This window comes from Anas acuta, chromosome 4 (genome assembly GCF_963932015.1).
Source record: "Anas acuta chromosome 4, bAnaAcu1.1, whole genome shotgun sequence".
NCBI classification, from domain to species: domain Eukaryota; kingdom Metazoa; phylum Chordata; class Aves; order Anseriformes; family Anatidae; genus Anas; species Anas acuta.
Window position 1 is genome coordinate 35,186,669 of NC_088982.1, and position 25,539 is coordinate 35,212,207.

General features: G+C 36.6%; 2 long non-coding RNA genes across 2 annotated transcripts in view; both read right to left on the reverse strand.

The window, feature by feature from the left end:
* The window catches only part of LOC137855960 (uncharacterized), a 220,401-nt gene that overhangs the window by 98,345 nt on the left and 96,517 nt on the right, over nt 1-25,539 (reverse strand). The window lies entirely within an intron of this gene.
* Nucleotides 4,039-15,998, reverse strand: LOC137855237 (uncharacterized). Its single transcript, XR_011095623.1, has 3 exons — nt 15,528-15,998; nt 14,758-14,876; nt 4,039-5,069 (listed from the first exon to the last, which is right to left on the reverse strand). It is a non-coding gene; the product is annotated as an uncharacterized lncRNA (long non-coding RNA).

Consider the following 25,539-nt stretch of genomic DNA (forward strand, 5'->3'; position numbering starts at 1 on the left):
GCCACTGTGAGAACAGAAAGCTGGTTTTCATCTTGCCATTTCCTCTCAGATGAGCCTTCTCCAGGATTCTTGGAAAAGCTTCAGTTCAACCATGTCTTTGCAATCTTCCAAATGCAGAGCCCTGTGCTGATTGGTTTTAGCTCCTCACACAATGGCACTAGAAGAGTCTGAATTCTATTTTTGTTTTTGAAATTAATTTGTAATGGCTTTTCAGAAAAAACTAAGGGGCACTTTTAAAAAAAGTATTATCTCTAAATTGGATGCATATATATAGAACCATTAGACCAGACTTTCTGAAGCAACCAGCACACATTTAAACACCTAAATAAGGGTCAGATTTCCAGAAATGATCTGCAGCTGGAAGCTCTCACTGCGTTCAACATGCTAAGCTCTTAGAAGCCTAGCAATATATTTAGACACCTCAGCAAGAGTTGAGTTCTGAAAATCTGCTCTCAATTGTGAATACATGTTATCTCCTGAATATCTGCTAACTAGAGAATGATTTCAGAAAAACTGACTACCTACAACTCCCACAGGCTGTCTTATCCCTATCTTATTTGAAAACCAAAACCTTAGTTGCCTGATTGGGGATTCAAAAAAGAAAACACACTTTATAATTTCTTTAATTTGAAAATATCCATGCACTGTTGCAGCAGCAAGGAACTTAATTTGTTAGCATTTCTTAAGAACCCAATGCTCCAAGGTAGAAATTGCAAAGGACATACTAAAACTTACTAATAAAGATGTCTGAAATTATCCACACATTCAGTGCTCAAGAAGGGTACATGCAAGTTAAACCAGTCTACTTAATAAAAATACCACTATATTCTTGGAAAAGAGAGGAGAGCCTTCTATTGGGAATTTTTGGCTGTGCATGATTATGAATCCATTTATACACACCATAAATATTCCACAACTTGGAAACCATCTATTTTTTTCAATTAAGATGTCAACAAAAATAAGGGTAGGGTTGGTCTTAAATGGTTGGTCTTAAACAGTTGGTCTTAAAAAACATTATCAACCTCAGTCTAATACTGACACTTATTAGCTTATTTTCCAAATACTTTGATTCCCACTCTCACAAATTTAACATTTTCTTCAATTGTCACTGTATCATAATGATGATGGTACAAAATAAGTATTTTTCATCACTCATATAAAATGAAATTCTCCACACTTTAGCTTGTACTAAAAAAAAGTACTCCAAAACTGAAAAGGGTGTATCCTATCCATACTACTCCTTTCATTTTATAGCCCTGCAATGAATGCTATGATATGATAGCTTTGTATTCTATATCCTGAAAGCATAGGAGTGGTACCATTTTAAATGCATAATTCTCATTTCAAAATCTAATAACAAAAAGCCTTAGTGTTTCACATTGGAATGCACTACTTCAATCTCCTCACAGCATTTTTCTACAAAAATTATATTTTTTTTCCTTAGAAAAAAAAGACAAGAATATAAAATGCAGCAATAAAAATCGAACATACTAATGAATTACACTATAATTACTTTATTTTTCTAAAGCAACTCAGAGCATTAACAAGAGCTGATGAACTTGCCCCTCAAATAAATTCACTGCAAGGTATAAGTATTACACCAGTTGCAAACTGAAATATATAATTTCAAGTGCCGTAGGATATCCAGATTAGGAGACAGACATCAGGAATTTTTTTCACTACAATACATTTGACCAAAAAAGAAGGAAAAAATAGGAAAATTTTAAACCAAGTCTCCTATAACTCTCAATATTCTGAACTACAAACTGAGTGCTCTTGATTTTTTTTTCTGCACATCAAAAAAAAAAAAAGTTAACAGATTTTAATGACTAAATATCTTTATTCTACTGAATGTGATCCTAAACCTAGTTATACATGCCCAAACTCTGGAAACAAGCCCATCTGAAAGCAGTTTTTCTTTATATATAACTACTCCATTTCAGCCTGGGAAATCTGCTAAGGCATACACAGAATTTTCCCTTTGCAACGCCAGGCAGTTTGCTTTGTTTTTTCTGTTGTGCATTTATGAAATCAGGTTGCTGCTTTCAGGAATACTAAAAGTGAAGCCTATCTGCACAGGAATATAAGAATGTCAAAATTTTAATTCAAGCTCCCATTTCAAAATCTATATCCTTGTGATATCAAATATGGACATACGTATTTCAGGGCAATGGATTTGGACACTGCATTCACTATAGCTGTAGACTTAAGCAGCACCACTGACATGAAGACTCATTGGTCTTTAAACTATCAAAGGACCACACTTAATATTTTGCAGAGCAGCTGAGAAGGCACAACCTGAAGAGGAGTGCCTCCCTGTGGCAAACGAATACGGGAGAGACCTGGCAAACTATACACCAGTTCCAGTTTCTTTTTCCAGTAGCCACAGCACTGTTTTACAAGTGAAGGGATTATGAAGCATGAGGACAAACTAAGATCCTCTATTTCCAAAATTGTTTGGAAACATAGTTAAATATCACTTATATCACATGGACTCAAGCAGCTATAGCATCATACTTTCCTCAGTTCAAGTTCTCTTCTCTGTATGCTAGAGCAGAAACTTCCAGAACAGAGATAAAAGAACCCCCCCCCCTTTTTTTTCTAACTATAAATTTTAAAGTTTACATTCTATTTAGCTTTATGTATTTTTAATAAAATAGCATTATGCTAATCTTCACTTTCAGCATCATGCTAACCTAGATACAGGCACATTTTTATAAAATCAGAATTTCAAAGCACAGAAGGAAAAGCTGTTTTGTGCTGAATCCCAGTTATCACCTATTCTTTCTCAGTGCTCTCCTATTCTCTGCTTCTTGTGAACAGACTGTTGATCTGAGTTTCTTCTCTGCTGAGGGAGCCACTCTTTGGAGTAAGAACTCCAAAGTGCCTTCACTTCAAGTTCCATTTTCTATTTTCCACATCTCCTGAAGCTTAAAAAAATCCACTTTAAGAACAAGTCTAACATTATCATGCAGTATTAGTTGTCCTTCTTTCAGTATTTTTAAAATTTAATCTAGCCAACAATATCCCCAGAAATAACCATATTGATTTGATCTGAATAAAGACTGAAGTAGTGACAGCAAAAAACAATTACATGACTCAAAATGGATCACATACATGCTACCCAAGTTTTCAGATGTTTCTTCTTTATTCCAAAAACAAATATTCCCAAAGAAAGACAACTGTTTTTTTAAATTATCATTTTTAGATCATTCTCCTTTCCTTGTTCTTTTCCTTTCATTTTCACTTTTCTCATGTGTACAACGGAAAAATGAAAAAAGAGAAAGAAAGGGAAGAAAAATAAGACACACAGCAAAATCAAAAGTTTTCCAGCAATTATGAAACTTCTGTAAAAAGAAAATATATATATATATATTTATATATAACCTTTTGTTGCATTAATTATTATTCAAGGGAATTATTACAGTTGTTCATGATCAACCTTGCTCAAGGTACCATCAAAACTGAATTTGTTCTTGGATGCTGTTTCTGGCTTGAGCTGACAAATCTTTCCAAACACCACACAAAACACTCAGGCTCTGGAGATGAACAACTGACCCAGAATCACTGCACTCTTTGATACTTTACAAGCCACAGCTTCACCCGCCAGACATTACTGCAGCTGGAACAACAGCTCCACAGTCTACCTTTTTCTATAGTGTATCTGCAGCACAGCACATCTTTAAACAGAACACATCTCTGCTGGGGGTTACTTAATGCTGTTCTACCTATCTGGATAACCTATGGTTATAAACTCCCTTCTAGATTAACCTCCATTTTCCACAAATTCATGGTGGACAGTTTTAGGTTAGATGTTAGGAAGAATTTCTTTACTGAAAGGGTTGTTAGGCACTGGAACGGGCTGCCCAGGGAGGTGGTGGAGTCACCATCCCTGGAACTCTTCAAAAGACGTTTAGATGTAGAGCTTAGGGATATGGTTTAGTGGGGACTGTTAGTTTTAGGTCAGAGGTTGGACTCAATGATCTTGAGGTCTCTTCCAACCTAGAAATTCTGTGATTCTGTGATTCTGTGATTAAATAATGAATACACACTCAGGTTTCTGGTTAGTGTACATGGGTCATACTCTCTCACTTCCTCAAAATATTTAGCTACCACTTTTTCAACATATTAAATAATAGAACAATAAAAGACAAGGAATTGATTCTTTGCTCTACTGTGGACCTGTAAAATGACCAAAGCAAATTTTTCATTTCTACACATGCTTCCCTTCTCAAACTCTGTCAACTCATATTATAACATCAGGACACGCCACAAACAAACTCTTTAATATTGTTTTTAGGAGCCTAATTCTAAATACATCTTCTACACATATATTTTAGTAATATAAGTTACAAAATGTATTGAGAAAGGTAGAAGGAAGGAACTGAAAAAGTGACTTTCATTCTATCAAACATAGAGGTCAACAACAGATAGGAATTTTCAAGATCTTAAATTTTTACTTTTTCTAATAATAAGTTCTCATTTTCATGAATATTTGTTCCCTCATTTAGAAGAAAGTTGAGACTAAAATGCCTTAGCAAAACAGAATGAGAACAACGGAAGTTAAAGAAGGAAAAGATTTACACTGAGTCATATAGCCTACCCCTGCAGATGTAGAATTGTTCCCTGCAGAGCATTTTTAGTTAAAATGGAAAACTGCAACTTTCCAATTGAGTCCAAAAGGGAAATGTTCAAGGGTTCTTACAGAGGAGCTTGAGCTGATTCAGTTTCCAACAGACATTACTATATGTTCCAGGGAGGGTTATAAATAAAAACAAACTACATTTCAAATGTTGGAAGAAAAAGTGCAGGGCCATCAGGTGAAGCAGCTGCAGTTGGGTGAGAGCGAGCGGAATGCTGAGGCAGCAGGATGGATTTTAAGCTGCTGATGGCTAAATGTTGAGTCTCGCATTGCAAGTCTTTGGAGTTACTGTCATAGAAGAGGGGATGGGAATGTGGCTCCAACTCTCTCAACGCAAGAAAGACGATGAGATCCAGGCAGGAGAGCATTTTCCTCCTTAGCAAGAGAGTTCAAGACATCTTCCTTTTCTGTTTGTAAAAGTCAAAATCTAAAAAATTATAATAAATTAAAATATTAGTGTAAATGGATGTGTTGGTTTTAGGTCAATCAAACATTCCATCAGCTTATTTTCAAAATTGGTACTTCTGCTTTGAACTGGTATCTCCACTATCATCAGTTTGCACGTCCAAAGAAAAGTCATTTCAACCCTTCAAAATTGGTTATTTTGCCTCATAAACAAACAAAAATATAGTTAAATACATGTGTTCATCAAATTCTGCTTAACATAAGCATTGCTTTGTGAAGAGTTTAGATTTCACAGAGAGGAAAACAAACAAAAAAAACTTTGAGTCCCCTGAGCAGCAATAGAGCCCATATCCTTCAGCTTGCTGCTCTGTGAAAAGAAATCTAAGAATGACTGGGGGAGTACACTAATTCTCAGCTGGTGAGCTGGTGTTATACCTCTATGGCCAGCACAGGTAACCTCAAAATCCTTGAAAAGGCAGATACACATGCTGTACAAACACTGAGTCAAAGCATGGTCTCAGACATTGTCACTGCAAGTTCTCCAGAACATGAAGAGATCTGGCTGTTGTGAAAACTATCATCCTCAGGAATAGCCTGATAAACTTCATGGAGAAAGTCTGCTGGAAAACCACCTTAATGCTAACAGCAAGAGAACGCTCTTTCAGAGCAATATAGATGTAGCCTTAGATGTTAAATTACTTGCATTTTTTACCCCCCTAAACTTCTTTAATTCCTGTTATTGTCAGGGCTTCAATTATCCCTGAAGGAAGCAAGAGCCGCTTCCTGAAAGACTTCTTCCCTCTCTGCGCTGAGCACAAAGACAGGAAAAATCCAGTTGTGGTGTTTAGATAGGATATAGATAACATAAAAGAATAATAGAATATTATTAAGAATAGAATTGTATATATATTCCCTAAAATAGGATATTATTTATACATATATTACTAAGATTAGGAATGAAAATAGCACTTCTCAAAGCTCAGCACTCCTTCATCATGGTTGAAATTAGTGTACTGCGCAACACTTACACACCACATAAGAATATATCCATTTGCTTAAATCAAACTGAAAAGCACACAAATTTTAATTAGCTTAGGGGCCAATGAGTTAATGCATACTCAAATAACAGCTGAACTCATAGGAAATAAACCTAGGCAGTACTGTTTCTCTTTCTTGAGATACTTAAAAATATATTACATGTACTTCAAAAAGAGCCTTTTAACAATTTTGTGACAAGGCAGTTCAGTGAAACGTGTTTAAGAAGTACTGAGATTCTACACATCTTACCTAGCAACTTCAAGTACCAATTATTTGAGATTGCCTTGAGAAGGTACATATGTAGACAGACAGGAAATGAACCTGTGAAATTTTTATCTTCTATTTGTGGGAAAGCCATTGTAAAGTATTTTTTTCAGCTCCTTCAGGCCATTCAAGTTTTGGTCATGCTGCCTGAAGACTTGGCATAATCTCTTCTGCTGTTTTGATCACTTGCTATTATCCTACACATTACCTTTATCATTCTCAATTACTAGATCACAAATATTTTGTGATTGTCTGGACAATGCATTTGGTGTATAAAATCACATATCACGGGAGTTTAATTATATAGCAGAAAATTGTTTCAGCATATGCATATAAAACATCTCCCTAAGATATGTGCTTGTACCATAATACCAGTTCTTCCCCTTGGGTAAATGGGCATCTAAAAAATCAATATAAAAGAAAACAGCTCTAGCTTAGGAAGCTGGTTTTGCAGTTCAAGTGCAAAATACAAATTTAAGAGATGCAGGATCACTGCCTGGTTGCAGAGAATTATTGTGGGTTTTCCTGCATATTACCCTAACAGGAAATAAGATTGAAAGTTGAGCAAATAATTCACTATACTAGTAAAATAAACATTCAATATTTAATGAAAGCAATAAATAATAGATTGTAACTGTCAATTTAAAACCTCAGTAATTCAAAAGCCTGAATAATAGCTATTCAAATACATTCAGCTGTTGACACAGGCAAAGTGAGGGCTTTCTGGTTTTAAAATATACACAAAAAATTCTTCAGATTGTTGTTCCTCTATTCTAGAGTCCACTGCAGGCAGATGAAGCTTATCATGGTTATCATTATGTTCTGAAGCAGTCTAATTTGAAAATAATTTTTAAGTCAAGGTCTTAAGAAATGTTATGACCTCCTTTTCTCTTTCACTGAAATATTCTTGGGTTCACTTAAAAGAGAACTACACATATGGTCTACTCGATTAATGGGGAGGTAGGAAGGCCAGATTATTACCAACATAATTTATGTTTCCTTTTGTATCGGCTGTGTATTAGATGGGTAGTAAGCAAATGAAATTCTTCAAAATTTATAACCAGCTATAGTATGGATTAAAGAAAAGACTGTGAAAAGAGATTTTAAATTAACCAGAGAATGGAAAATATGACCAAAAACTGGAGATGAAGGGATGAAGAGATGAAAACTAGAAAGATCTTGGCATGCAAATGGAATACAATTCTTCCTGTAGCATATACTTCACCCATTGTACATAATATTAAGTCGGGATTTCAAACCCTGTACATTTGTAATTGCTAATCACATTATCAATCAAGATTGATTTTTTTTTTTTGTTTCATTAGCCTTTACTCTCTTAAAAGTGACACTTGAACACAATACGGCATTAGAGAGAAGTAGCGTTGCCCATTTGGTGATATACTGATACCTTTAAGAAATTCTTGCTAAAATTTACTGGAAAGATCCTGGTGCATAAAAGGACCTACAATATGTCTAAAAAGCAGAATTATTTTAAAAGGTGCATATTTTGAGATAATCCTAGTAAAGCTGATCTTTCAAAACCAAATTACGGAAAATAAGAGTGTTTTTACATAGGATTAAAACAAACGAACAACAGTATGGACTTTCTGTTCTTTAGCATTCTTCAGTCACATTTGAGAAACAAAGATTAAGAACTAGTTCTTTACAGGCAGATCATTGTATTATTACCTAACAGAGGATTTCTTATGACTTCACCTTATAATCACTAGTTTTGTCTGACTGTAGATGAGGTGCCAGTCTGATGCAATATTTCAGCTTCTGTGTTTTAAGGCATATTTAAAAGTTCATCCTAAGTAATCACCCCAATAAATATAAATAAAAAGAAAAAAAATTGGTTCAGGGAAGGGTTTTCTCTTCTTAGTAGAAATAAAACCTCAGGAAGTGTTTTTGTCAATCCCAGTAACACATTGACAGTAACATGCAACCTCCATCCTTGACCCAGCAAGCCTGAACTGCATTTAATTGGTCTGTCTGCAAAGCTATGAAAAATTTCTTTGTGTACTGTAAAATAAAATGCATATATTTCATACAGCTGGGAAACAGTATCTTCTATTCAGAGCTGCTGGCAGCACAACAGAGCAGTTTCCTTGTTAAACCCTCTGAAACCATCCTTTTTTTTTTTTTTTTTTCCAGCCCTGCTTTTAGGTGCATTGAAGAAGCCAAAAATATAATAGTCAACAAGAGGAGAGCATAATCACTGGAAAACTAAAAGGACATAAATCATTCCTAGTAGAAGCACAACATCCAGTGTAAATCCTGAGAACTTTTCAAACTTGTTGGGTTGGTGTGACGAACTGGGGAAGGACCTATCAGAAGACGTTGAGCAGCCTTACTAAAATGAAACCCTCATGTATGCCCTGTCCATTTTTTTCCTCATCCTACAGATCTTCCTCAGTATCAAACTACTCCCCATAAATCCACATGACTAATAGCATGTGAACTTATACAAGATAAATCTCAGCACGACTAAGAACCCTGTATACTTAAAAAAAAAAAAAAAAAAAAAGCCATTCAATATATGATCAAATAAGCATTTAGAGATGATAAATTTCCATAGAAAAAGACAGAAGCTTTCTAATGTATAATTCATATGACTGTCAGTGTGAGTACTCATGAAAGTTTTAACATGATCTCAAAATGCATTCTTATTTTACTGTTGGAAAATAGAATGGTTTAAGAAGTATCTACATTACAGAACAAATTGGCCAACAAATCTATGCCAGGAGACTCCCTAGCAGAGAGTGAACATGCTGGAAGAGCTACACCTGTCACCATAAAGGTATAAACAGAGGTAACAGGACTTACTTGTTTCACTGCTGAGATGCCAGTTCCCTAGCCATTGCATTGGCAAGAAGGTCTTAGTAAGGGTGGAGGGAGGACACAATCTTCCCAGTTTCCAGTTAATATACATGAACCAGCAAAATTTATAGAACAAGATGAACCTAAACTATGTAAAGATATACTGACAATTTTGGAAAAGCATCTGTTTAAAAGAAAGGAAAAAGTTACTGAAAGCAGGTAGAGAGATATTCACAATGAATGTAGACTTCTCATTGATCTCATACTGATCCAGCAATAAAACATCTCACATTGTGAACATCACCTACTTATAGGACTGAAAACAATAATACTGACGCCTTGGCAGGTCTTAGCCAATTGACACATATAGGAATGAAGCTACTCTCCCACGATGTCTCAATAAAATGCTCAAGCTGCAGAGCAGCAGCAAGTGAGCCCACAACTTGCCCATCACTGCTTCTCTGCAGCGCATGCAGCTTTACAACACCCAGGGCTCCTGTATTACTACATCTACTAACTGCATTCTGGAAAAGCAGCCCTTTGACCTCATCTCCATCTTCAGCCTTTTTTTCTTTTTTGTTGTTGTTGGTTTTTTGTTTGTTTGTGTTTTTTTTTGTTTGTTTGTTTTGTTTTTTTCAAATGGGGAATACTTTGAATAACATAAGCTATAAAATCAAATATAACAGGAAGTAAGCATTATTTTTGACCCTCTCTGTATGTTGCCTCAGAAGCACAAAAATTTGTTCAAACTGACCTTCAGAATTTCCCCTTTCCTTAATATCAACTTTTTCTCTGCATCCTCCTGAAATCAGATGTCCAAAACTAAGTATATTAGGAGGTGTCCTGTGTAGAAAATACTTACAGAAATGACGTGTATCACGTGTAAATTAAAACTGTTTTGATTCTTCCAAATACCTTCATATGTAATCATAACTAATTGGAGAAAAATGGAAATGAAACTATGCATATCTACAGTTATAAAAGTGCAAGAATAAAGCACTTGTTACCTGTCTTTGTGCTTTCCCTATAAACTCTTCAAGGTAGTGAATCTCCCGCTATGTGCCTGGAACAATTCAGGCACATAGGGCTGTTGGTCTTGCAGTGCTATTGTAATGCAGAAACAATACAGTAATATTAATAACACCATGTTTAAGTATTACAAGAATTCCCCACCTCCACAACAATGGCAGAACTAATCTACCAAACACACAGAGAGCTTGCATGAGGCTTGCAGAACCTATTCTGAAAATGTGATGATGTAAAGCAAGTGATCAGTCACTAGGACTACTCCAGAGAGCAGTGTTGTGTGCAAGCACTGATAAGATGCAAGGTAATTTTGAATCTTTAGAAGTGTTCACAATTTTAAAGCTGGCAGTAAGAAAGGCAGAAAAAATAGTCTCTTGCAGATCAGTGACTTGGACAGCCTTCTGACACAAGCTTTGTTGTCTTCAACTTAAATACATAGAAATAAAATGGGAATAGTAATGACAAAAATATCAGGATCATTTTTAATTAGTCCTAAGTAGAAAAAGAGTATTCCCTTAGGTATTATTGTGGCAGGCACTGAACAGGTGCTAAAAGAACTTGTTCCCTGTTTCTCCCTGGAACTTGTTTGTTGCTGCCTATTGTTAAATGGTAAAGTACTAGTATTCGTATAGTTTTAAACCTACAGGTACTGGTGTGAATCAAAGACTTTTTTTAAACTACCTTCTGCAACTATGCAATAGTTGCATGATGCAAAAAATACATGTTTTTGAACACTAATTAAAATAATAATAAAGTACATATTCCATTGCTTTGGAGCACCAATTATAAAACCAGATGTTAGACCAGATGTCAATGAATTATTTTTCATAAGCCACAGTTTATAGCTATGTAGTCTCCATTTATCATCTCAGATGGGAACACTTAATTTGACAGCAAACATTTTGGTTAATAGCCAGTTTCAACATTAGCACTTGTTTTTGAAATTTTATGTAAAGAGATGTGATAAAACTGTCTAATGAAAATTCTGTTATTTCAGTCCTGTACCTCAGCATTTAAAAATCATATATATCTGTGCATAAGCTGCAAATGCTTTATACATACACGAACATCTGTAGGAATGTCTCACACAGGAATATGGCTTTATATATGCAAGCATAAATAAAATATATGTACAGATAAATGGAAATGCAGTGCTCCTCTTTTAACAAATTTGCCTTAGGACAACCAAAAATAAAAGGTCTTCACACCCATGCTTCTGGTGCATTACAAATGTTTATCGATTTCCGATACTTATGGTGAAATAATCTTGCAAGATCAACTGTGTTGTTTTTGCTACCTGGCCTAAACAGCTTATTTTAGACCTAGAACTTTCAGGGCAGCCTATATTTAGCAACACAAATCTTTTCTTTGTGTATGCTTCTTGCATTTCTAGGTAAAATCTACGCCAGATATTCAGCTTCTGTTAAGCTGGCACAGGTCCATTGATTTCAACACTGTATTCAAGCTTCTTTTACATTTATGATCCAGCAAAAATCTAACAGTTCTGCAGACAGAAATAGTGAGGAAGGGTTTGATGCTAGCACACCTTACAAGTCTACCAGTAGACAGTCTGCCCTGATTTTAGCCCTGAAGGAGAACAGTCCCACTGCAAGATTTTCTTTGAGCAGAACTGGATAGTCATATCAAATCCTGTGACAGATTTGTGAAAAAGGCAAATTCACTTTCATTCTGACTGAAGCCATGACTTGATTCCCCAGCTAGTGGTAAGAAGCAAGCACACTCTTTCAACTATGACATTTCAGGTTTGAATTATTTTATCCAGACTGAAAAACACTTTTTTTTTTTTTTTTTGGCTGTGGATCACACATTTTCAAATCCAGAGGTTAATTTTAGAAAAAGAAAAAAAAAAATCCTTATAAAAAGAAATCAAGATGTCAATATCGCCCTATCACAAACATATTTACAAATAAAATGCTGTGCTTCTGCCAATGTTATAATCGTGAAAAAATTAGGGACTGGACGATTTGATTGTTCCAACTCACAAATGAAAAAAAAAAAAAAAAGCTTATATATAAAGGGACTGAAAGGGAACATAGCATTATCATGTATCAAATAACTCCTACAAAAGAGAAATGGAGATGAATCATAACACACCTGTAATTTTTCAATGGGAGAAATGGCCAGATCACAGAGTGTAACTGCTAATAAGAAAACCAGAGTCTCTTAACTGCAGATTAACACAGGAATCATGGCCAACGTCCTTCCTTTCATGCTGACATAGAAGAAGAGTACATGCCTGCAGTACTTTATTGCTAAAAAAGGTTTCAAAATATTTTTGAAAGAAAAGAAATGAATCAATAGGATTTTTTTCTTCCTAGACTTAAACCTACAGGTAAGTATTCACAGTTCTCACTAAGAAAATAAACACTTCATTGGAGAGGCAAAAAAAGTCTTGATGGGAATGGGTATTATGTTCATCTACAGAGACTGACCCAGGTGAAAGAACATGAGAACAAACCTAAATGTTGCAGCAATTTTTTAATGAAAAAAAAAAAAAAATCCAAGTTCAAAATAAATAAATAAATGATTTTTTCTTAAAAATGGAAATAATGCCGAAAAATCAACTTAAGTGGGGGATCGTCAGTAGCCTGCTTGGTTTCCTGCTAGTTTTCTTAGTAAACTATTAATAGAAATCCCTAGGCTATTTTCAGGTTCACAGCTGTATGTTAGCATCACCACCTTGAATCAAAGAGCCCAAGACTCTTGGGGACCTCGAGGTAGGACAGCTTTGCCATACTGACTGCACTGATGTTGGTGGCATTAGGACATAAGAAGTCACTGATAACTAGAGAATGCCTGAAGGCCATAAGGCAATTGGACTCAAAGAGCCTTCCAGATTCTGACGAAGATGGGAATATTAGGACTTAAGCTGCAAAATAAGTGTTTTCATTGTTTTTATGATGGTTTCAGAATTCTTTTCCATGACTTTTTCCGCTGTCTCAGAGACCGGAAATTCTGCCTTTCAAAAGTGGTAGACTGTCAGCCTTACAAGTGCTGGGTGGTAGGCAAGCAAAACAAAATCTAACATACTATTTAAGAACATTAGTAGATCAAAATTTACTTCTGACTTTTCTTTCCAGTTCTGGAAGAAAAGCAATTCTGAAACATCAGAGTTATTCATACACTGAAAATTCTGACCTTTCAATATCCTGTAATAGTAAGTCAGCACAAGGCTTTTAGGCACATCTCAGTTCCTTCTGTGATTTTGAATACAAGCAATTCAGTGTAAAGAGATTGAATTGAGTGCTGAATTTTTGATATGTACAAAATGAGGTTCTGACACCATAATACAGAGGAAAAAGTCTGCATACAGTAAATGTAGCTTTTGGCTTAAGTTGTTATGGTCTGGCAAAAGGCTTTCAGTGCTCTAATATCTGGTAATGTTATAGGAGCAGTGCATCGCAATTTAATTAACATGTTAACAAATGCGTATCGAACGTGAGGCAGCGAGAAAGTAATATTCTACCTTTTCATATATATTCTGCATGTTGAACAAGTCTAACATTCAGATCATTAGCCACAAGAAGTTGTTTTTCCAGTCCCTGACATCCATGTTTTTACTTCAGCAGCCATAACACTCCTAATGACTAAATGAGTTTGCTTTCCCAGAGTGTCTGGGAAATGGTTCTGCTAATCTCAGTCTGCAAACTCATTACCAAAGTGAATTCCAGCATCTTTTCTAGTGTCTAGCCAGAATATCAAGTTTCAGGCACCTTTCACTACTTCTTATTTATGTAATTCTTTATTAAACCTGCACTTTACAACCATTTTTTACAACTTGTGTATATTAAGTTACAAGGTTCTGGATAATTGGAAAAGATTCAACAACAGCTCCAGAGGTACCAAAGATTTGGTAGGGAGCTGTAAAACAATTTACAGAGCAGTGATATACACAATGTTGGCAGAGGAACAATTTGATGTTGATGCAATTCAAGTGGCTGCTGCTGTGTGCTTTCCATTTTACACAGGAAGGTATGCTACATTCCTTCCTATCTCATGCTAGTCTAGGAATTTATTTCTAAAGAATAGCTGTTTCAAGAGTAATATCAAATTACCACAGCAAGATGACCTACACAGCAGCTAAATATTCTATATTTATGAAGTACTGCAGATGTTTGTAACACTGTGCAGACATTAACTCACTAAACCTTCACCATCGTTTCAATGCAGGCAGGCAGAAGGGAATACAGAAGAAATACAGCAATGTTGTGATAGCCAAAGGAGTGCACCAGATACAAGAAAGAGAAACAGGCTCTTCTCAGAAGCACATGGCAAAATGACATGGGGACAATGGACAAGAGGGAAAAGGTGAAATTACTATTACGTATCAGGAAAACGCTCTTACAGAAAGGGTGTCACACATTGGAACAAGTTGCCTTGTTATGAAATCTCCACCCTTGGAGCTATTCAAGACTTGCCTGGAAAAGGCCTCAATTGACTTTAAAGTTGTATTTAACTACAAAATCAGCTCTGCTTTGACAGGGCTTGGACGAGATGACAGCCCGTGGTTCCTTCCAGGCTAAATTGTTCTATGACCTGACCTCATTTTCCATCCCACATTCAGGATTCCACAACAATTTTGAAATTGATAGGGGAAGTCTCAGCTGTGGAAAGCTGAGCCACCTTTTCTATAGCAGGCAACAGGAAGCCTGGCATCAGCCTGAGGAAAACAAAAGCAGTTTCAGTAGCATTCCCAAAATTCTTGTTCATTTTTAATGCTTGCTTTGTCCTGTATGGCCTTGAAAGAACATAGTATGCACTAAAATTACAACTCATACATTTTAATTTGGACTTATCGAACAATGTTTTGCTGGCAAATGCTATGATGGGCTAAGGTTTTGAATGGACTACTAAAGGACAATAATCTCACTGCAAGCTAAGGAAGCCTACAGCTGGAAGCATGCCTGATCCAGGCAGCCTTTCACTAAGTTCATCGAAGTAGTTATACTATTAAAAGTAAAAAATAAGTAAATAAATAAATAAAAGTTACTAATTTTTGAAAATAGATTTTTGCTGATTAAATGTGTCCTATGCAACAGTTGTAAGTGGAGTTCCTTATTTTCTTTTTGCTCCTTCTGAGTCTCGTTTTGTTACACATTTTAAAAAGATGTTGAATTACCTACTGAAAGACAAAAATAAACATCCAAGTATCTAGTTAAATCTACAACAATCCACTTAATTACAGTTTTACCTTTGAAGCAAAGTTAATAATTCCAACATAGCATTGATCTTAACAGCTCACAAGAAAATTAAATTACATTTAAACAGAAAAAAATAAATAGTTTTAATCTTCTTAACTAACGTTACTTACTGATTAATGTTACTGAAGTAAGTAGTTAATGTTTCTATCACACTACTAGATAGACTTAAGTCTCATAAAGAAGTCCCAAATGTTTAAAGACTGAAACTACAATGTCTCCTTATCTCATCCTTTCCAGCCTCTAGAAGAAAATAGAAAAAAGAAGAAAAAAAAAAAGTGAAATTTATTTCAAGATATTTTAGGTTGTTTCATCTTCTTTTTAACAGTGTTTTATGAGGTAGTTATGCTTTTGTTAAAGAGTAAGTAATGGAAGGAAAACTAAATCAAATGCAAAAACACAAACTAATAATGCAAAAGTATACATTCCATAAATTCTCACCTACATAGAGAGACAGAATTCAGTAAAATTATTACCACTTCTAATTATCATCTGCAAACAGCTGGCATGTAAAGTTCTTACTAAGGGACCAAAAGTATTTGATCTTACAGAACAGTAACAGATCTGTTACTTAAATTAATCTGAGCCTGGAAACAGGCTCTTGGAATGAAGCAAACACATAACTAATTGATTTATACACTCGGATTTGTTTATTTCAGTTAGAACATATACACATCATACACTGCTGAAAGACCTGGCATTGAAATTAACTATGAAGCACTTGCTCTTTCTTTCCTGAGCATTTTTTCATTGTTCTTTTTATTATTGGTTTCTTCTGGTGGATACACAGCAAGAGTTCCCGTTGCTGTAATACAAATATAAACTAAAGAATTTGGCTTTTCCCTGACTCATTGAAAAGAAAAATAAAGCAAAATTTCATATATTGTATGGCTGTATTTTTTCAAAACTACATTTGCTACAGGCTCTAGATGCAAGAATTCAGACCAAATAACATCCTGTTCTTCCACTTGTCTTTCTACCACACAGACAGCCTCTATTTTTTCCCACCCCTTGGAAAGGTTTGTTGACACTTTGAGCAGTTCTACTGAGAAGCCAGAGGGAATACCCCAACTGGAAACATGCACAAAAAGGGGCACTGGTCTGAACACCACTTCGTGCATAATTAAAAAGATAGCAGGTGCAGTTTTAGTCATCTGATTTCCAAACAAGACACAATAAACAAACTAGTTAGCATTAGAAACTGAATGAAACACTTACTCAAACCAACGGTATTTCAAAGACAGAACTTCAGCAGAGGTGTATTCATATACTACATATGTACTGTACAAGAAGCTTTCTACATAATGTAAAAAACAAGCTCATTGACAGTTACTTCATAATGTTTGAAGTTGAATTTTTTAAAAATTATCATTCTATTTAGTTATGTTTTATGTTTTACTTTATTTTCACCATGGAGATTTAAAAATAAAAAAATAAAATAAAAATTGTCAGCAATTTGCCTGATACATTTCTTCTGTTGTAAAGTAAAAAACATACTTGATATGGACAACAAGTTTTAAAAAGTAATAGGAAGCCAAACCCATCCTATGTTAAGCCAAGCTGTATCGATAAAGTTCTGTTGTGACACATTATTAGTACCAAACTATTCACTTCAGTGTAGTTAATCTGAATTCTCTTCAACGTAACTGAGAACATATATTGCCTGTCTAAGTTTCCCTGGCTTAACAAATCCATTGTCTCTAATGGTACTACTTCAGGGGAAGTTATTTATTTACTTATTTATTTTTAGAATTAAACCACGTCTAGACTAATCTACTGCTAAAACTTTTCCATTTTATTTGCTGTTCACTAAGTCAAAGCTAGCAATTTTCCTGAAGTTTTACAGCTTTAAAGATTTGTTGTTGTTGTTTTTATCTTTTTATGTTTGTTTGTTTTTGTTTGTTTGTTTTTTGTTTTTGTTTTGTTTTGTTTTTTCCAAAGCTCTACAGAATTGGGAACAAAACCTTCATTTTTTTCTTTAATTATTTTCTTCTTTGGGCTTCAGTGAATACAATGCTTTATGATATAATCCCAGGTACACTTCAGTCCTGCTTTCATTTTGCTGATACTTGGAGGAAAGCATGCCTACATGTGCCAACATGCCCACATCACAAACCAAATGTGAAGGCAAGCTAACATGCACAATCTAACCCAGCTTCGAAGCTGGCCTCACCATTTGTCAAAAAATAGAGATCAAACAAACATCTTACATTGTAATGCAACTGTGAATAGAAGTCTTTCTTCATACAGTCTGACAAAGCAGTTTTTGGCTTGCATATGTGTGCATACAAATGCACGTAAAACCCAATAGGAAAAGCACTAGAAAGAAACTGTGAGGTTTCAAGAAGCCTAGACAGAACCACATAATTCGTTTTTCTTTCATGTCTATACTCAGAAGTCCTGTGAAACTCAAAATCACCATGCACAGTTGACACGTAACACTTGTTTCAGATGAATCTGAAAGGTAAGAGTCTAAATTAGAATCCAATCATTAACCTGGATCTCGAAAGAAACAACAAGGCCCCTTCAGACTGGAAGATTCAGACCCTGACTGCTCTGACAAGTTCCACATCCTTTTGTAGACTAGTGAGGCTGAACACAAAATCTAAGGAGGAATTCACCTACATCTGAGAGCAGGAGAGACAGTCAAATCACCTAGTCTTACCTGCTCACGCCACTGATCCTGAATTTCATCCAGGTGCACACAATCCTGCATTTACTATGTTGCTACTAACAATAGGGAAATTATTTTTTTGTGTGCAGTGCCTGATATTACCAGCAAAAGAAGGAAAATGATCAGCTCAACATGAATGAAAAGCTTCCTATCTTTCAGGAAGAACACAATCCTGTATAAATACTTAAAACTGGCTTCAAATGCTTTGTTTGGGACCGCAGGTAACAGTTTGATTTTCCATTAAGGACCAATTCAAAATTTCATATTGTACCCAAGCAATATAACTGATTTATCATGGCACAGCTCTTGACTGATTGATTTGTTGTTTGTTTAAAAATAAAAATTAATTAATTAATAAGTTAACTGGGTACTTAGAACTGGCTAAAGAATGTATAAAAACTGGTTTGTATGAGTTTACACTCAATCGTTAACTGATTTTAATACAACATACTAGAACTCTGCTTAATCTTTAGATGTACAGGTTTTTGTTCTTCACAAGATGTAGTAAAGGCAAGTGAAATTGTGTTTTAATACAAAGCATATAAACTGACAAGCAGTCTATAACCAAAGCACACACCTGGAGGCAGCATGGAGTGCCCCAGCCCTAAGGTGCCTGATGAGAGCTCTCCCATCCAGCGCCCTCATGGTCCCACCGCATTCACATCTTGGCCATTCCAAAGGTGCAAAGCGAGGCATTTGAAGCTCTCCATAACTAGTCCTCTCCATGCCTCCAGCAACACCCTCCACAAGATGCAGTCTTGCATTACGATGTTGCTGACCGTTTGCTCTTAGCAACTCTGTCTTAAACAAGAACTCTTTCCAAGATCTCAGAGCAACCACAGAAAACTAGACCAATTTCTCCTTCAGCACTGGGCTTTCACCACATACCTGTTACCCTCCCTTGACTTTCCTCCACGTTTCTTTTATGTTCCCTCTTACACTAAGTGGTTGCATTTCAAATGCCAGCACAGGGAGCCCGCAGGAGCTGCTGTCTGAAGGAAGCTCAGAAGCAAACATGGAGACAGATTGGGCTCAAGAGTTTGGGCTCACGCATGATTTTTCCACACATTTCTGTAAAAGTTTTAGGCCAGCCCAGGCAATATGGGAACCCCCAAGTGACAGATGATCCATTTTCATTACCGTCACATTTTCATAGCAAATATAAATCATATTAGACTTGCTAAAAAGAAAAACACCTCAAAAACAAACAAGATGTAGCATGTTTCAGAATACCCTTTTTTACAGCTCTGTTGTTATTCCCAAAGGAAATAATGTAAAAGGTAGCCCAGCCCGACATCTGCATTAATACATACATGTCGCACCTATGGATTTACTCTTTAATTAAAACAAGAACCTTTATGTCATTTGTACAGAGTGAGGTAAAGGACATTTTTCCTGCCTGTATAAGCTTTGGTACACCAGTTTCCTCCCTAAAGAGCACATAATAGCTACATTTAAGTAAATCAGGCCAACACGTCCTCTTTTATTTTATGTTAAGGTAAACTAGCCTTCCTGTCCCATTGCAGTCTAATTTTTCTTTATGGCTATTTAAAACCTATTATAGGTTAACATTAACATTCAGACTGCTTCCTGAACTGTCTGATTCTGCTAGATGATAAACTTAATAGCTTTTAGTGACAGACAGCAACTAAGAAGTTGGAGGAAGGGGGGATTTCATCTCCAACAGCAGCCTACAACATTTATAGCAGTTTAATAACAACATCAATAAAAACGCAGATCTACTGTAAAAAGCCTGTGGTGGCAATTATGCGAGTTTGTTTACTTTGGCTGCAGCCAGCAGTGAGCAGGATCTATTCTGCTTACTAGGCACCACCTCTCCTTTTCCAGTCATTCATATACCCCATGTCTGGCCCAGGATTTTTTTTTTTTTTTTTTTTTTTTGAGGGGCAGAGAAGGGGTGCACGTCAGTATAGAGGGCAGACACCATACTGCATACCATACCTGGCACAGACTGTATTTCTTCACTGCACAGACATTTGTTCCACTACATAATTTTTCAAGATAGAATTAAGCCCTTTTGGGTTAAATAGGAACAACGGTAGTTTTGAAACTCAAATCTGATGCTTATGTCACTCTGTGTTGCCTCAGAGGTTCAATCACTGCATGCTTAAAATCTTTCTGCTGGTAGCAGGTAGCAAAAGTCCCTAGAGAAACTTGCACATGATTTATCAAGAGCTTTCTCATTCCCAAAGTTGGTCTTTCTTGTTGTCAGGAGTAGCATGGTTTCTTCAGACTGCAACTCCGCGATCCTGTTACTGGGTTGCTTTGGAATATTTTCACTACCCAGAGGCAGTAACTGTATTATGAAGGAACATTTACTTCTACAACACTTAATTTCCAAACACACTCTCACTTAAAGGGAAAACTTTCTTTTAACCTTGACTACTGAAAAAAATGGCTGTCTTCACCTCTCTGGGCTTTCTCTTTTGCAGATGTGCTCCTTCAATCTGCACAAAAACAACACTGAGCTATGTGGACACAGCCCAGAAGGACCAAGCTGGAGCTATGTAAAGAATCATTTGTTATTAGGTGCAAGGGAACTTTAAACAATATTTCAGTGAACAACGACCCAGCCAAAAATCCCATTTAGACGGGTTTGATCTATATCCAGGCCTCTCATGTTTTCATGCTTTGGGCCTTAATGACAGAAACAACAAACTCTTGTTTTGCAAAAATTTGTCACGTATGTGAACATGTTTCATTACCATACATATCCAGCTAGCTACGCCAGCATTTTTTCACCACATATGCAAACCTAGTGTCAATGCTCCAGTCAGATGGTATGTTCATATATAACATATTACGTTATTTTGATTTCAATAGCTCCTGTACGGAACAGATGCTACATGTAAGAAAGAATTTCTAAGTCACGTGAAGATAAGTTTCAACCTTTTCATGTGATTTGCGCCTTATTAAAAATATTTTTGGTAACAATGGCCAGAACATTTTGCATTAATTATGTTTTGTTAAAAGTCAACTTGCCTTCGACATTAGAAATTCACAGCTGGTTAGTTCTTGTTTCTTTTGGAAGGCTAGAAGCAGCTTGAGGATTACTTGATGGTGACAAGTAGTAAGTGAGCAAAACCTAATTATTTTAAAGAGGAATGGATTTTATTTTGTTTCTTAAAGTCTGAAAGAGCTTTTGGAACATAATGATATATCACAGTACAACCGAAGAATATAAATAGTGCTAAGATTATGCTACACTTGCTGTGGGTCTTCCTGTCCTCAGGTCTATTTGGTACAGGCCAAAAATGCACAGAATAAAATGAAGAAGCTTCAATACTACAAAAAATGTTGGGCTCTAGGATTTGCTTTGGCTGATAGTTTCCATATGGACAGGGAAAACAGGTGAATTTCAAAAATGTCAGTTTGCCCCTTTGGCCAGATTTAGCTAATTTTCTCATGCCTATAGGGAAGTGTCAGGGGAAACACAGAATGACACAGAATCACAGAATTTCTAGGTTGGAAGAGACCTCAAGATCATCGAGTCCAATCTCTGACCTAACACTAACAGTCCCCACTAAACCATATCCCTAAGCTCTACATTTAACACTTATGTCCTTGCCAGAGAAATATGCCAGACAGGTATCAATCAATTAACAGAGTAGTACAAAACAGCCCAGGCCTTTTGTATTTGATCTTCTTTATCCCAGTTTCCCAGTTCTAATGGGCTGGGGGTGGGGGGGATGTAGCTGTTTTAAAGCACCCAAAAAGGACTTTCTATAGGAAAAGACATGCCTATCACAATTCCAGGTACTTGTTTATCTTCGCAGCATATCGTGAAGATTTTTTTCCATCCCAAAGAATGAGGCCTTAAGATGTGCCTGTGAGATGTGAAGGGAGGAAGCCATGAAAAGGTGCAGCCCTGCAAAAAGAGAGATACGAGGCTTTATAAGGGAAGGCTGCTGCCTAGCAGGGCTCTTATGAGTGCACAGCTAGCTTATCCAAGTACAACATATCTAGCTTGCCTGTGCTCCTTGGCATTAGAAATGAATTAAATGCACATGTAACGTCAGGAAATGAGGCAAAAGTCAATCATGTGAGTTTCATTCCCGATGTGTGAGACTCAGAGGTATTCAGGCAGTACCCACAGCCCAAGGGGCATGCAAATTTCTGTAATCAGAAAAATAGGCACCATATAAGTCCCTCCTGCTTCCCACCCTCAACGCACACACTAGTTCCAGAACATGGTGGCACCCCAGAAGACTGCAGATGCTCAGGAATAGGGATGGATCACCTGCCTCTCTGGCAACTCCTTGGAAAAAGGTATAGCTTAGCATAAACTATGAAAACCTTTAAACCTAACCTAAATCTATATCTAGGTAGGTTCCTAGCCAGTCCAAAAATATGGAGAGTCACAAAATGTGCTGTAAAAGCACCTTTCCACTCCAACTCCCTTGAACTCAGCAGGAACTGAGTCCCTAACCTCACAGCAGGAGGAAAATATGGTTGGTTGGAAAAGGAAGACTTAAAGTCACTTAGCAAGCCAACCCTTGACTGCTGGGCCACAGATGAGAGCAATACCTAAAGCACACATGCAGGTGGCATGTACAGAAAACATATGAAATGGCCACCGGGGCAGAAACACTCTACCTGCCAGCTAACATGAGGTGACTGAATGTTGGCTGAACATACAGTCACAGATGGTTTTACTGACTGTGATGGGCAGCCAGCATCAACTGAGATAGTCTGGCAAGGGAAACCTGGATGGTGGACAAGGTAAAAAGGGGGCAAGTATTCCACTCCTTCTCAAAATAAGTTGCTGTATTCTTTTCAAAGTTTCAGACTGTTTGGGTCTAATCAAATTTGAAGAAGGAAATGAGGAGTAAGCAAAATTCTTGGACAAAGGGGCTGAGGTTTTTTTCAGCTCTACTGGGACTGCAAGCAATGCATGAAAGGCAGTGTCAGGTGTTAAAGCAAAACAGTGTGTACTTTAACAGCAATGAGAAAAGCATGAACAAGAGAGAGGATTCATCTATTTTAGGAATGTAACTTTTATAGAAAACACACTAACTCAAGCATTTTTCTAATCCTGTTCACTAATAGTTAGTGTTTGGCACCCTGCAAGTTCTTCCAGTCAAGGAAATCAATGTTTTCACTTGACAGTATAAATATTTGTTCCACTTTTTTTTTTTTTTTCCTTTTTTTCTGTTGTAGTTTGGAATGCTTACATTGCTTACTCAACATTGATCATTTGAAGAATTGAAGAATTAGGGAGCTGTGCCTTCAACTACCCTGTGCAGGCCATCTGCAATGCAGGGATGCAGAGGATCATCTGGGAAGCCACTCGTTAACGATCACCTCCAAACCTTAACAGTAGCCTTAGCAGTAGCTCACAGAATGATTTGGCTTGGAAGGGCCCTTAAATCCCACACAGTTTCAACGCCCTGCCATGGGCAGGGACAGCTTCCACCAGACCAGGTTGCCCAAATCCCCATCCAACCTGGCCTTGAACACCTCCAGGGACGGGGCATCCACAGCTTCTCTGGACAGTCTGTGCCAGTGCCTCATCACCCTCTGAGTGAAAAATTTCCTCCTAACATCTAATCTAACTCTCCCCTCTTTCAGTCTAAAACCATTGCCCCTTGTCTTAGCACTATCTGCCAAAGTAAAAAGTCACTCTCCATCTTTTTTATAAGCCCTCTTTAAGTATTGAAAGGCTGCAATGAGGTCTGTTACTGGTCTTTAATAGAAGAGGCCAATTCAACCCTGGAGTAAAATAAGTAGACCATTTTACATTTGCAGAATTCATGCCCATTCAGGACAAGACAGCTATAAAGCACCAGTTCCTCCAGGCAAACCTCTTAACTGACTGTTAGTCTGCAAGTTATTTAACAAATGAGAGCCAAAACAGCCTCTTCAGAAATAAACTTACTGAAGGTCTACAGTGCATGTCTTTAATATTCATGTTAAACAGAGATAGAAAGAAGTTTTACTACAGCCCTGTGGATGGTTTCTGGCAAGGACTAATGCAAAACTGTTAAAGACTTTTTTAAATTTCCCCCTCAAAACTTGCCTGGATTTAATCCTGCTTATCCATACATTCATTACACCTACCACTATGACCAAGTGCCTTGCACAGATTTCATTAACTTTTTACTGTCAGTAATTACAGAAAGATGACAGGTTAGATCTTTCTGTCAGTAGTTCAAATGACTTCCACCTATGCAATTCCAAGCACAAACTTGACAAACTCACCTCCCAAGAGGAGAATTTGGACCTCAGCGCCTGCATTTTAATAGCTGGAATGCAGCGTAGAAAGCGAGGGAAAGAGGACCTCTTGGAGCAGTGACTTTTTGTTTGGAAAAAAATGCTATGGAAAAGCTAAGACAGAGGTGTACTTTGTAACCTCTCACATTTGATGCACCATAACACCCAGGACATGGTAACACTGAGACCTGAAGCTATTTTGATCCTTAGCAGCAAATATAATACTATGATGGGTCTGTCTTGTCAGAAGAAAGTCTCTCTGTCTCCATTTCATCACAAAGAGCTCTGAGTTTTATGTGAACCACAGCTTTGGAGGGCCTCCACAAAGAAAGACTAGTGTAAGAGTTTTTCCTACAGATAATACAGACAAATACCGCTCGAGTATTCACTTGCCCAGGTACAAATGCTGAGCCGATCAAACACAGAGGCCATGAATGAGCCAGATCATCAAACATTCCCCAACACCTTATTAATGAATACAATTGCAGACAATTTGGCAAAGTATTTTCCAGAAACAGGTAAGATCTTTTGAAATTAATAAGTATCTGTAAGATATAACATAGTATTTTTCAAACTTTTCATGATGTCACTCAAATGAAAAACAAAGCATAGCTTCATGCCATAACTAATGAAAGTTTTACAAAAAAATAAAATAAAAATGGAGTATGCATTTCAAGAGTTTCATGCAAAAATGATCAATTATTGGACATGCAAAATGCTGCAAAAAGATTAAGTCTTTTCTTTGCCTCATGCTACCTTCTTCAAGAGTCTTTCATGACATTCAAGGAGTCATAACTTGTCTGATGATGTAGACTGGTGTGGGCCACTGCTCAAACAGCTATACGTAATCTGTATATCTAAATTTCTGCCACAGCTGTTCCTGTATTGGTTATCCATTGATAACAAAGGCTTCATTGTCTTCTGACCCAAGGAGAAAAAAAAAAAAAAAATGGGCTTCCTCTAAAATAATAAAATACATTAGATCTTTTATCCCTTTAATTCTCTTGGTTTTAGCACTCTATTGGGAAAAGAGTGTTGCATAGGTTCTTTCTTATGCCAAATCTTCAGTAATTCTATGCTCTTACAAATACAGCATTCTTTCTTGGTATCAATTCATAGTACACCAAGTATGTTGACATTATAGTACAATAAACAACACCGATTTCTAATTGGTACCCTTAAAGCTCAACCTAAAAATGTGAAAGTCTCCAGTAACA